This window comes from Apium graveolens, chromosome 8 (genome assembly GCF_009905375.1).
Source record: "Apium graveolens cultivar Ventura chromosome 8, ASM990537v1, whole genome shotgun sequence".
NCBI lineage: Eukaryota > Viridiplantae > Streptophyta > Magnoliopsida > Apiales > Apiaceae > Apium > Apium graveolens.
The window spans coordinates 28,949,058-28,963,464 of NC_133654.1; positions in this window are offsets into that span (position 1 = coordinate 28,949,058).

Genomic DNA, 14,407 nt, shown 5'->3' on the forward strand with positions numbered 1-14,407 from the left:
TTTCTTCTTTCCAAAATTCTTGGGAATGACAACTCTGCTTATACTTCCATAGCAGAAGAGTGTATGAAGTATATATATATAGGTTTATATATATATATCGGGACTAATGAAGTATCTCGTAACTTCATTCTTTCAAATGATATTTCAAAGATTGATTTTATTCAAGTCTTATCTTGTAGTCTCATCTATGTGATGAACTTTTGAAACTGATTATACCTTGAACGGTGGTAGTTCAAGTAGTATTCGGAAAAGATATAAGTATATTGGAGTATCTTGTAACTTCATCTTTTCAACTTATATCTGGTTAATGATTATCTTATGCATGACAAATATTTTCAGAAAATCGTTGAGACAAGGTTAGATATCTGAGATCACCTTGCAACGATATTTTTATACAGTTATAAACTGGAACCTTATGTATATTATGCATAGAAGAGGATTTCCAAGATTTTGAAAAGTATATATTTATATATACTTAATATTTTGTGACTTGGTCGCGTTAAGATATCAAACTTGGTTCATTTCTTTTTGACCAAGACTTCCATGAGTACTATGAGAATGCTCATATATTGTTAATTATTATAAATATTATTTCGGTGGGCTTGTTGCTCACCCTTGCTTTCTTCTTTCATCACACAACAACAGATAGACAAGATGAATAGGACCAAGCTCCCAATTTGCGAGCGGATAGGAAATGTTCCGCAGTTTCCTGTAGGTGTTGATTCCGTTGTAGCTGAGGTAGGAACTACCAATAGGCTAGGCTTTCAAATTTTCATGTACCAGACTTATGTATATTTATGAATTGTAATAATCGCAAAGAATCTGTAAATTTATTCAGAAACCCCTTTCGAGGTGTAATGACTTATATTTGTGGAATAAAATGACTTGTGTTATTTTTGGTTAAACAGCAAATTAAATATAACTATCACAACAAATAAATAAATATACCCAAATCCAAGATCTTACAGTTTAGGGTTTGGAACAGCCCAACACTACCATCTATTACAACTGATTTTAAATACCGAGTCCTCACACAAACTACTATCACTTATTCTACCTGAGCTCGAACATAAGCATCAGCATCACGGGTCTTACGGGCAGTCTGCTTGAATCTAACCATAGCTGCTAGCTGTAATATCAGGGTAAAGCAAGGAATGAGCCAAATGCTCAACAAGTGCTAAACAATATGATACAAATCATAAATCGAGATATATATTAAAGAATGTCAATGGGAAGACATAACCAGTGATAACGAGAGATAAAACTTTGGGTGATGGCATCATTCCGTTTGTATTAAAATAATTTCAAAATCATATCTTAATCAAAATCATTTTATGGCGCTACGGATTATAGCCGGTGATCAGCCGCGAAGTAATCCCGAACCTCGCTGGGTTCTGAAACATTAATGGGAATTCCTAGGCAACTTTTAAGCCTAATATAAGTGTGAAAAGGACTCGCGTCTCAGTCCAGATCCACTATTCAAAGAAAACATTTATCCCCCTTTGGGACTGAAAACCCACATTTTATTTATTTCAAAAACTGATGCCGATTTATAACAAAATCTCTTTTACAGTAAACATTTTTTTCTTTTTTATCAAGGGATTATAGATCAACTCGAAACACGGGAAATATGGTACTAAATCTCAGGGCCATGATTCACAAAACTATACTTTATTAAAGTAACTGAATGGTTTTCATATATCAAAGATTAGACAAGGGGATTTAGTGAGGCTATTGGATATTATAAAGGGTAATGCCAAATTGGGCTTAAAGCAATGGTTTCTCATCAAGGTTCCAAGTGCTGGATCATCAAGAAGATAAGCTTCATGAATACTAAGGGTGTTAAGGTATGCAGAAATGATCTTTAACTCAGGATATATCAGAATTGTCAAGCTTCAGGATAAGAAAGAGGAGTATCAATCAATGAGGAATCACTTTGATAAGTATCTGGCTTTGAGGGTTCAAGATAATGTTCTATAGGGGTTCAAGTATCAGGATGAGATATCAATACTTAGGAATCATCAGCATGTAAATCAAGAGAATCAACCAAGAGTTATAATTACCCTTTCTTTTATCCTGGCATTCCAATTACTTTAATATACTATCATGATAAGACCACTTTGCAATACGTACTTGAGGGTTCATGGAATTTTTATATAATTCAAAGATAAACATAAGATACGCTTGATTTAATATATCAAATGACACAGGATAGTTGCAGCAATGTATGAACTATTAGCAGTAAATATAAAGGACAAGTTGAATCACTTGCCTTGAGAAAGGCTGGTCTGGTCTGACTGGTAGGAGCAACAACTGGAGCTTCAATCGACCTTTATGGCAAGTTTTCCCTCGTCTCGAGATCCTACATAAATAATAATAATCCTCATTATAATATATTCTCACCAACTTAACCTATTTACAACCCGAATTTAAACACGGATGGCACTTAGGCCTCTATGCACTTAATTTATATTCACCTTTAATTTATAGTTGCACACACATAGACACATAATCACATATCATATATTAAAACCAAATAACACCATATACACTATAATGCAACACTAGGCTTGGATGATCTCGATCCCCCAACTTAAGTCACTTGGTCGCTAAACTAGACAAAGTCTTCTAATTTTGGCATCCTAACTCGATGTGCCTTTACTAAACTATCCAAGACCTATTGACCCTCACTTGTGCCTTTTATTCTACTGACCTTATACTATCTTACAACTATGGTGGTCAGCCTAAATCTCACTCCTAAGTGTTCTAAAACTATGTGCTAAGTGAAAGTGTTCACTGGTGCAAATTTTATAATGACAACTATGGTTTCTTGAGTGCATTTGACACCCTTAAACTATAGGTTTTCCTTTAAAACTCTTACACAAGACTCTACTGAACTAAGGGCATCTCCCAAACTTGATGTGGCTCAAGGGCCTGGCTTGGGCCTTCTTGGGCCTAAGCTCAAAGTCCATGGTTCCCCTGTTTTCCTGGGCAGAAAACAACCTAACTTGAATTAACTTGTGACACATGGTTCTAACTCATATCCTATGAACTATGGTTGGAAAAACTTTTCTGACACTCTCTCTAACTAAGGCCCAACAGGGCCTAATGAGGGCCTACCCATGACATGGTCAAATCTCCCTATTTCTAAGTTGCAATAAAATTGTCCCCTGCTGGACAGATTTTGTTATTCTACTTGTGCACCTAACAAAATGACATGCAAACCTCCAACCAACACCTAAAACCTTTTATATACTCCCAATACTAACTTCTGGTGGCTTGGGCCTCAAAGTGCACATCAATGACATGGTCAAAACTCACTCTAAACCTCAGGGTACTAAACTGATTTTTTGCAGAAACTATAACTCTCCTTTCTCCAAGGTTTTTACTTGACAAACTCAACCACCAACAACCCAAATACCCAAACCAAGACTTAAACATGGTGATCTACTGAACCAACTTCCTTTCACTCCAAATAATCTTGGTGGAGATCATCCTTACCTAAGGTGCAACATGGCAAAACAAAGGAAATCACATTTCACAACTTACAAGCAATCAAGTTTTTGAAAATAACAAGTTATGTATTTTTATAAAATATATACACGAATTATTACCATGCATCAAGAAGCATTAATCAATATTAACACATTGTTCCTACTGAAATTAAAGCTTACTAATAAAATCTTTCTAAATGATCAAAATCTTATAACATTCTAAATGAAATCCACATGCATGCATGTCTTCGAGTTTTGCAAGCCAAACAATATGTTTTCTAAATATATTTTACCAAGAAATTTACATGCAAGCCTAGAATGAGCTATATCTAGATGATCACTTAGCATGCAAGGAGTTTCATCAAATTTTTACTACAAAATTCAAGCCATTATCACATAAACATGCAAAAAGATTTGAACAAAGCAACAAGAATGGTCTCAAGAACTATTCATTCGGCTCCCTTAAGGTCATGGCCGAATGAAATGGAAGGGAAATGGCCATTCAACATCAAGAGTTTCCTTCTCAAGACTTGGCACTTCACCATTCCTTGTAGTTCTCTCAAAAACAACCTTAAATCCATAAGAATCAAGGTTGTACTTTGAGTTCCAACTAAAACCTTAACATGCAACCTTAAAACTTAAACTTCCTACTCAAAACTCTTTAAAATATAAGTGATCATGGCATGGGAAGTAACATTTACTTGTTGTATAAGGTGGAACTTGATTGAGAAAGAAAGAAAATGGGGAGGGGGTTGATCTCGGAAAAACCCGAGAGTGAGGGGGGAGAAAACCGAGAGTGAGAGAGAGGAGGGAGGGAAGAAAGAGTGTGGTGGTGAGTGATGTGTGAAATGATCATGTCTTTACTTGTTTTATGGTTTTTGTTTTGACAAATGTGAGTGGAAATAGGAATTGACATGACCACCCTTCCACTTAAACTTGGATCATTTTGCATGCAAGGGTAAAGGAGGAATTTGGCTAGAAAATAAGAGTTAGTGGGGTGGTAATTGTCTCTTTAGCCCTTTTGGATTGAATAGAAAGGATTTGCATGCAAGGACAACTATGTAATTTGCTAATTAGAACAATTAACATTGATAAAGATTTATTTTTATAAAATAAAACACAAGTTCAAAAATTATAAAATTTATACCATAAAATAACTTGGATTTTTAGAAATTTTATAAAACTACTTTTGAATTTTGTGAACAAATAACTTTTAAAAAGATATTTATTCAAGGTTTAAAAATATTTCTTATAAATCAAAAATGAAAGAAATAAATAAATTTTTGCTTTGAAAATTCATATACCACATAACGAAAATTTAAGACGCAGAAATTCTCATTCACACAAGCATACAATAGTTGAATATATTGGCATTCGGCTTTATAATTACACCAAATTGACAATTAATATTACACAGAAATGCCGGGTGTAACAGAGACTATAACTTGTGGTGTGTGTGTGTATATTGTGGGGTCGCAGTACGCAGTAGTTGGTTGTTTATTAAGATTAAGTGTTACTACGGGAAATGGAACTCGTGACAACCCGGATCTCCGACCCCGGATTTTGGGGTGTTATAAAAATGGTATCAGAGCAAGCGTTATAAACCTCAGAGATGATGTGTCATTAAAATAATAAGTTCACTAAGATAATAAGAACTCTTTCCAAGTTCATAGTCGGACTACCTAACGTATTACTGACAGTTAAAACCCTTATGGGAACCCTTATAAATATCGTGATAGAAGCGTAGTTCGTTATCGTATATGGTAGTGGGACTCCGAACCCTGAAGTTAAAGAGCAATTACACGATAATGTTTTACTACATATTAGGAATCAGATTGTGGATCCAATGGAGCACCCTAATGAGGGACCTAATGATGTTCATATTAAGGATGTAGAGGTTGAGGATGTTATCCCAGAAGGGATTGTTGCTGAAGAGGATTCTGTGGAGGATCCAGACAAGAATGAAGAAAGGACCGATGAGGAATGGATGACCTTGGTCAGGACGACTACCAGAGGTAGGATTGGCCGATAACTACCGTAGGTTCATTCAAGTTTGCGAAGATAGTAGCCCCTTTAACGCGGCTTACTTGTAAGACTGAGAAGTTTGAATGGACAGAGAAATGCGAGAACAGATTTCAAGAACTGAAGAAAAGATTGGTGACGGCCCCTATGTTGGCATTGCCGGATGGAAAAGGAGATTTTGTGAATTGTAGTGACGCTCCACACAAGGGCTTAGGGTGTGTGCTTATGCAGCACGGTAAGGTAATCGCGTACACGTCAAGACAATTAAGGGAGTATTAAATTCGATATCCCACCCATGATCTTGGGCTCATGGCAATAGTTTTTCCCTAAATATTGGAGGCACTACTTTTATGGAGAGAACTGTGAGGTTTACGCAAACCCCAAGAACTCAAGTATATTTTCACACAAAAAGAGCTCAACATGCACTCGAGAAGGTGGTTAGAGCTAATCATGGATTACGATTATGAGGTTCTTTATCATCCAGGGAAAGCTAATGTGGTGGCTGACGCCCTTAGTAGAAAGGAGAGACTCAAGATGATAATGTCTTCGGAAGAGTTGATAAGAGATTTCGAGAAAATGGAAATAGAAGTGAAGGTAGCCGGAGTTAGTACTGAAAAACTGTTTGAGATTGCAATGCATCCCGAATTATTGGAAAAGATCATATTGTGCCAAGAAAAAGTGATGAATAAAGGCATAAAGACAATGACTGGAGAAGAGATTAATACTGAGAAAGATGATAAGGGAATAATGAGGTATTCTAACAGAATTTGGGTTCCAAACATTTAAGAGCTTAAGGACAGGATCTTAGATGAAATCCATAGCTCGAGGAATAAGATTTAGGGCAAACCCTGAATGTGATGGTCAGGGAGGTCGCCATCAAGAAAGAAGGAACCCATAACATAATGAAGTGGAAAACAAGGATTTTAACGTATAAGATAACCTCGATTATGGGAGAAGGATGAAATATTTCATACTGAGAAAATAGAAGCCGAGCAAGATAGGGAGAACCACGACGGTACTCCTATAGGGCAATTCATGGACCTGCCTAAACAAAACTTATACTTTTACCCCCAACCACCACCCTGAGGAAACAATGCGGTGGGAAATTCTTTCATGACCTTTAAGTCGATAAGCTCTCAGAGTTTCAAGGAAAAGGTTGACCCAGTCGAGGCAAGAGCCTGGCTAAAGGAAATATAGGAATCATTTGAGATTCTAAATGATTGAGGAAGCGCAAAAGACTATTTTTGTCACTTACCTTCCTAAGAGAGAGGCCACCCGTTGGTGAAAGGCCAAGAAAGACACGGAGCTAGAGATTATAATAAACTGATTAAAGTTCAGTCAATTATTTTCGGGAAAGTACTTCTCAAGGTTATAGAGATAGTGTAAAAGCTTTAGAGCCAGAACAAGGGCAGACGAGTATGATGAATTATGAATCTAAGTTGTAAAAGTTGACAAGATTCATCCTGAGGACACGAATCCCAGAACGACGTGATGTTTGAAGTCAATGATTAGTGGGTTCATGAAATGATTGTAATAGGAGGGAAAAATAAAAAGAAACTGAATTGAAAAGGAATATAAAGGCAATAGAGTTTGAGGAACGATAAGGGAGTTGGGTATGAGGAAACCCTAAAGACTCGTAGTAACAGGAATAAAAAAGAGTGTCATCATCAGGATTTTGGTGACTGATCATGAGATAACATCAAGGCCTGAAGGCATAAGTGATACGTACAAGTAATCCCCTTTATATTGAGAGGATTCGATGAGACTTTGAGATAAATAGATGGATTAAATAATGAGACACGGATGGAATGAGCAGTCAGGAAAGCAAGAAATTAGGATATTTGATGAAGGAAGTGACCTTCAAGAATGTGAAGTGTATATAGCACATGTGACTTGATACCCAAAAGGGAGACACCAAGTATAGAAGATATCCCAACATTGAGATGACTGTTGAGATAAATAACAAAGGTAAATAAGGATTTAGTAAGAAGAAGTTCACATTGAACACGACCAATATCTTCCAGAACATCCCTGTTATCATTACCAAATCTGGAAAGAAAAGCGGATAATCATTGTTAACTTTTGGAGGCCATATGGATTGACCTCAGTTTGAATAAGGATGCTATTGTGAAATTAGGTATAGACTATTGGGGTGGGAATGATTGGATAAGATACCCTTATCGGGAATATATGACTTGATTTATCCATGTAAGGATGCAAGTACCTATTTAAAGGTGGAATTAAGGATAGAACCTCGATAACTTGAGATGAACCTAGGGGAATGCATAAGGTTGGCATTTCACTATTAATAAGGACAGTATGAGTGTCGAAGTATGAAATGGGAAGAATTAAAGTAACAACAATATTTAAAGATTAGTGGAGAAAGTTTTTCAGAACTATATAGACAATGGTTCTAGTATTAGTAAATGGTATCTTGATATGCCCTGTATCTAGGGAGTACAGGAGGAATGCTTTAAGAAAAACCTTGGAGAAGTTACAAAAAGAGTGGTGATATTTAAGTTTTTACAAATAGAAACTTTGGTAAAGGAAACATGATATAATAATAATAATGTCAAGTGGGGCACGTGTTAAACCATGAGAAAGTATGGATCGAACTAGTAAAGGTTGAAATTGTTTAAGGCAATTAGGACCTAAGATAAAAGACGTCATAAGTATGATCGAGAGTCAGTCGTGACAATGTTAACCTCTAAATAACGAGGCAATAACTTTTGGAAAAATGGTGATATTTTTTTTCTCACCAAAGCGTAAAGAAGAACATTTTCACATAAGCAGTAATTAGAAATGAGGTAGAAAATTTAGTTGAAGGTGGTTCAAAAGACATTGATTATAAGGAACTATTACTATCAGGAAAGGCCAATGAGGTGGCCGACACTCTAAGTGTAAGAGAGCAATTATATGTGCTCGTGCCAGAGGAATACAGTGATGATGGTTAAAGCCGTGAAGGTTGTATTATGGTGTGAAAGATTGACATTCCTTCTGATGATGGTGCGATATTCAACCGTAATAATAGTTTGGTAAAGATTTAATTCTTGTAACGCTGTGAGCGGGCTACCTATCTTAGAAGGTCCTATCTTGAGATAAGTCAGGATCATGTTAAGAAAGGACTAAATGAACCTTGGAGCTTCGTGTCTCCTAATAAAGACATATGGTTAATAATGGTATTAGCCTGCTATCGTTGCTTTCATTGAAACTCTTCTGCAATATTATCTGCTTCATGTCCTGTATGTACGTCAGGATCAGGAGTGTTCTTCATGAATCATGAATGGTGATTATGTTAGCTCCTTAGAAGAATTTGATACGACAGGTATGGACTCTGTATGGTTAGATATTAAGATTTCAAGGAAAACGAATGACTACTGTAGGTCCACGGTGGACTATAGTAATGCAGCAATGATTCTGCGAATAATGAGATGATAACAACCGGGAGAGTTGTATTGTAATGGATGTTGAGATTGAGTACCACTAATCGGGTCATGGTGATGTATAAGTTATCACTGATAGACTAACTAGTGGATTATCTACCTATTGAATATTTATTCTTTCTTATCGACAGAGAGTCGTATTACTATACGAGGAAGGTTGTGGGGAAAGCGTAGAATTCTAGTATCGATGATGTCTAGAATGAAATCCCATATTCGATTTTCATTGTCAAGGGAGTTTCAACGGTGATTGTTTATAAGCTCGAGTAAGAGCATGGGTCCATAGAATGATGGGCGGAATAGTAAAAATTTTTAGGCATGTGAAATGTGATGCTATAATACTTAATGTTGATATATATACATTTATGTTTTGTTCTCCTATGACAAGCCTCTATAGTTCAGAGGTAGATTCCAAGCCAGATATTTTGTGGCAGTATTTTTTTTATACAATTCTCTTCAATTCGTTCTTTTCTCTCCTTTTCATTTCATGTAAGCTAAGAAGAACAACTCTTCCAGAAGGGGAGGTATTGCCGAATGACTATCTACCTGTGTGATAGAAGCCTAGTAGGATACCACATGTTGTTTAATTGCTTGTCAAGTACTAAAGGCTGGCCACCTTCTGTCCTAACTATGCGATGTAACAAGTGTTTATGATCATATTGATCTCTCAATAAATTCTTTTACTTCTATATGATGGATTAAGCTTTTGAAGATAGAAGCAGCTAGAAAGAAAGTAGTATCAGTACGGTGGTATTCTGAATCTAACGCGTTCGTGATACTAAGGTTGACGGGGTTATTAAAAGGTTATACAACGCTAATGAGCAAAAGTGTAACCAGTATAATATTAGGTAGGGAAGATAGTATCGATTACGAACTAGAAAAGAGTGGGTATTGAGAAGCAAAAGCTATAACGCTAGAAGCTATGATAAGAGTCTGTGCAATAGACTTGAAAGAATTTGGAATGATCACTTAACACGGATTGAGTTTTCTTACGACAATGGATCGTATGCCAGTATCGAGATGTCACCTTATGAGACCCTTGAGGGAAGACAATGTCGATCTCCCTTATGTTAGGATGAAGTTGTAGAGCGCAAGATGCTCGGACCAGCAGTGGTCCAAAGAACCAATGATATAATAGATCTAATCAGAGGACGGCTGGTAGTACCCAAAGATGGACATAAGAAGTAAGCTGATTTGACAATGAAAGGACAAAGAGTATAAAGTAGGGAACCTATTATTGTTAAAGATATTCCCTTGGAGAGGATTGATGAGGTTTGGAAAGGAAGGAAAGCTAAGTCCATGATTTGTTGGACCCTTGGCTATATTAAGATGTATTGGGAAGCTGTCAAATGAACTGGCCCTACCCCGGAACCTGCAACAAGTCCATAACATGTTCCACATATCAATATTAAGGAAGGATAATCCGAATGTCAGACATATAAGGGAATACGAGCGCATAGGCATGCAACCAAACTTGACCTATATGGAGCAACCAGTAAGGGTTATGGATTGATGGGAGCAAGTACTTAGCAAGAAGGTTATCAGACTAGTTAGGGTTTTGTGGTAAAACCACAATATGGAAAGAATTGAATTGAGCTAGAAAGTGCAAAGCTAGAAAAGTATCCCTATTCATTTTCTATCTGATTCTGGGACGGAATCCTTTTAGGGAGGGGAGACTGTAATAACCCCAAATTTTGGAATTTTTGAGACACTGATGAATAGTAATTTTTGCTGATTATGCTGATTAAAGAAATTTTTCATGTCACACTATGTAGGAGTTCTTTTATTGATATTCTGAGATCTTATTAGTACTCCATAAAGTATATGAGTGTATGTAAAGATCTTCAGAATCCAAATACGAACACTTTGATTTTTCCCGAAAATCCACCAGATACCAAAAGGATTGAGTATAAGGTAACATGATTAAAAGGATTTTAATTCAAGGATTTTAAGCAAGGATCATTAAAGGACTATAAAATATGAAGAGAGGGTTATGGAAGCCCAAGTAATAAGATCCCGAATATGATCCCTCAAATGATCACCGAGAACGAGTGTTAAGCGAACCGTAAAACAAATAAGCGACAAAGGATCAAGCTTATACAAGTAACCAAAGGATTAACCAAATAATTAAGCACTAATCAAAGAGATTAGAGGAGGATGACATCATCAAATCATAAGGGAAGGACATGTGGCAAAGGAATGATGCAAGTAATGACATGAGCAAGTGATGTCATCACTTTATCAAGATATTTGTTCAAAAATCTCCTCCACCAAGCATTTCTTTCTCATTTCCCAAGGAAAACCAAGCAAGAAAAATCTCTCCCCCATTTTCTTCTTCTTCCATTCGGCCTTTTCATAAAAATGGTGAAATAGATTTTCAAAACTCAAGCTCTAGGCCATGGAAAATTGCAAGATTTGTTTCTTTGGATCCTATATTTCATAACTTAGTTATGCTATAAGTTTGAAGCCAAGATTCCAAGGATTCCTTAGTTAAACAATTTCTCAAAGTTCTTGATGAGTATTGTTTTCAAGAACTAACATTTTGTTTTCTTATGTTTTCTTTAAGATCTAAGCTTGGTAGAGATATTTAGAGGTTCCTAGAGGCTTGTTAGTAATTCTCCGCTCTCCAAGGAAGGTATAAACTCTTAAACCCTTAGTTTTAAGTTTGGTTTTTTGGATGATAATGGTGCTTGGATGAATGAGTTTAGTTTGATGTTGATGGATGTTGGATTTTTCTTGAATTGATGATGATTTAGTGTAGTTTAAACTTTGGAAATCGTTAGGTTATAGCCGTCGTAATGCCTGATTTTCTTTAAACTGTTTTGTGCTTAAATTTTGGACCCGAACACCCACTTCCATTGTTACGACCGGCATTTTATGTAATATTATTTGTGAATAATATTAAGTTAAATAAAAATATATTCAATGCTTGTACGTTTGTGTGAGTGAAAATTTCTGCATTTTAAATTTGCTTTGGGTAGTATATGATTTTTCAAAGCAAGAATTTATTTAATTTCTTTATTTTTGATTTATAAGGAATATTCTAAGCTTTGGAAAAATTTTCTTTTAAAAGACATTTTGTACACAAATTTTGAAAATGATTTTTATAAAGTCTCTAAAAATCCAAGTTATTTTATGGTATAAATTTTATAATTTTTGAACTTGTACTTTATTATATAAAAATAAATCTTTGGAAATTAGTTGCTTAATAATTATCAAATTACATGAATAACCTTGCATGCAAACTCTCTTCTATTTAACCAAAGGGCAAAGAAGACATTCTCCACCCCACTAACTCACATTTTGCTAGCCAAATTACCTCCTTGACCTTGCATGCAAACTTGCCTAACTTTAGCTAGAGGGTTACTCTTGTCATTTCCTAAATCCACTCACATTTAGTCTAGTCAAAGACATAAAAACAAAACTAAAGTGATGATCACTCCATTTTCACTCCACCCTCCCCTTTTCTCCTCCCTCCCTCTCGGCTCAACCCTCACTCTCGGCCATCCCATAGCCGAGGCCCTCCATCCCCTTCATTTCTTCATTCTTTCACTCAAACAATCATCTTATATTCAAGTAATTTTACTCCCTATATGTTATTCTTATATATTTCAAAAGTATAGAGTGAAAAACCTATGTTTTGACCTTGCATGGTGATGTTTTTGTTAAACTCAAAGTGAACCTCCTTGATTCTTGTGAATCTAAGGCTTTCACCATGAGTTATAGTATCATAGGGTCAAGAATGGCTAGACATAAGAGTGTTACACCTATGCGAATGCTGTTTTTACCCTAATCCATTCGGCCATGACTTGATAGGAGCCGAATGGATGGTGTTTTGTTGCCTTGTTAACATTTTTGTGTATTTTGTGATGATAACATGAATTTTGTAGTAAAGTCTTGATAAAATCCTTTTGCATGCTAGTTGATCATTTAGTTGTAATCCATGTTAGGCTTGCATGTTGAATTATGATAAAAATTTATTTGGAAATCATGTTGTTTTGGTTTGAAAAACCCGAAGGCATGCATGCATGTGGAATTCTCTTAGTTTGTTGTGAAATTTTGATCATTTGGAAAGATTTTGTTAGTGAGCCTTAATTTCAGTAGGAATAATGTGATAATATTGATTTATGCTTCTTGTTGCATGGTAATAATTTGTGGTTATCTTTTATAAAAATATATATCTTGTTGTTTCAAAAGCATGAAGATTTGCGATTTGTTAAGAGTAGTCTCTTTTGTTTTGCCATAGTTGCACCTTAGGTAAGGATGATCTCACCAAGGGTATTTTAAGAAAAAGGGAGTTAGTTCAGTAGAATACCAAGTATAGGTCTTGGTTTAAGTATTTAGTTGTTGTTAGTTGGGTTTGTCAAGTCAAAACCTTGGAAAATGAGAAGTTATAGTTTCTGCAGAAAAATCAGTTTAGTACCCTGAGGTTTAGAGTGAGTTTTGACCATGTCATTGATGTGCACCTTGAGGCCCAAGCCACCAGAAGTTAGTATGGGGAGTATATAATAGGTTTTAGGAGTTGGTTGGAGGTTTGCATGTCATTTGGTTAGGTGCACAAGTAGAATAACAAAATCTGTCCAGCAGGGGACAGTTTTGTTACAACTTAGAAATAGGGAGATTTGGCCATGTCATGGGTAGGCCCTCATTAGGCCCAATTGGGCCTTAGTTAGAGGGTATGTCAGAGAAGTTTTTCCAACCATAGTTCATAGGATATGAGCTAGAACCATGTGCCACAAGTTAATTCAAGTCAGGGCATTTTCTGCCCAGAAAAACAGGGGAACCTTGGACTTTTAGCTTAGGCCCAAGAAGGCCCAAGCCAGGCCTTTGAGCCACATCAAGCTTATGAGATGCCCTTAGGTCAGGAGAGTCTTGTGTAAAAATTTTGAAGAAAAACTTGTAGTTTAAGAGTGTCTAATGCACTCAAGAAACCCTAGTTACCATTCTGAAATTTGCACCAGTAAGCACTTTCACTTATCACATAGTTTTAGGACACTTAGAAGTGAGTATTAGGTCGACCACCATAGTTGTAAGATAGTATAAGGTCAGTAGAGCAAAAGGCACAAGTGAGGGTCAATAGGTTTTGGATAATTTAGGAAAGGCACATTGAGTTAGGAAGCCCAAATTCGAAGACTTCGCTTAGTTAGCGACCAAGTAATTTAAGTGGTGAGTCGAGATCATCCAAGCCTAGTGTGGCGTTATGGTGTATGTGATGTTATTTGGTATTAATATACGATATGTGATTATGTGGCTACGTGTGTACATTTAAAAATATAAATGTTGGATATGAATTAAGTGTGTATAGGCCTAAGTGCCATCCATGTTTAATTTCGGGTTGTAAATAGGTTAAGATGGAAAGAATATATTATAATGAGGATTATTATTATTTATGTAGGATCTCGAGACGAGGGAAAACTTGCCATAAAAGTCGAGTGAAGCTCCAGTTGTTGC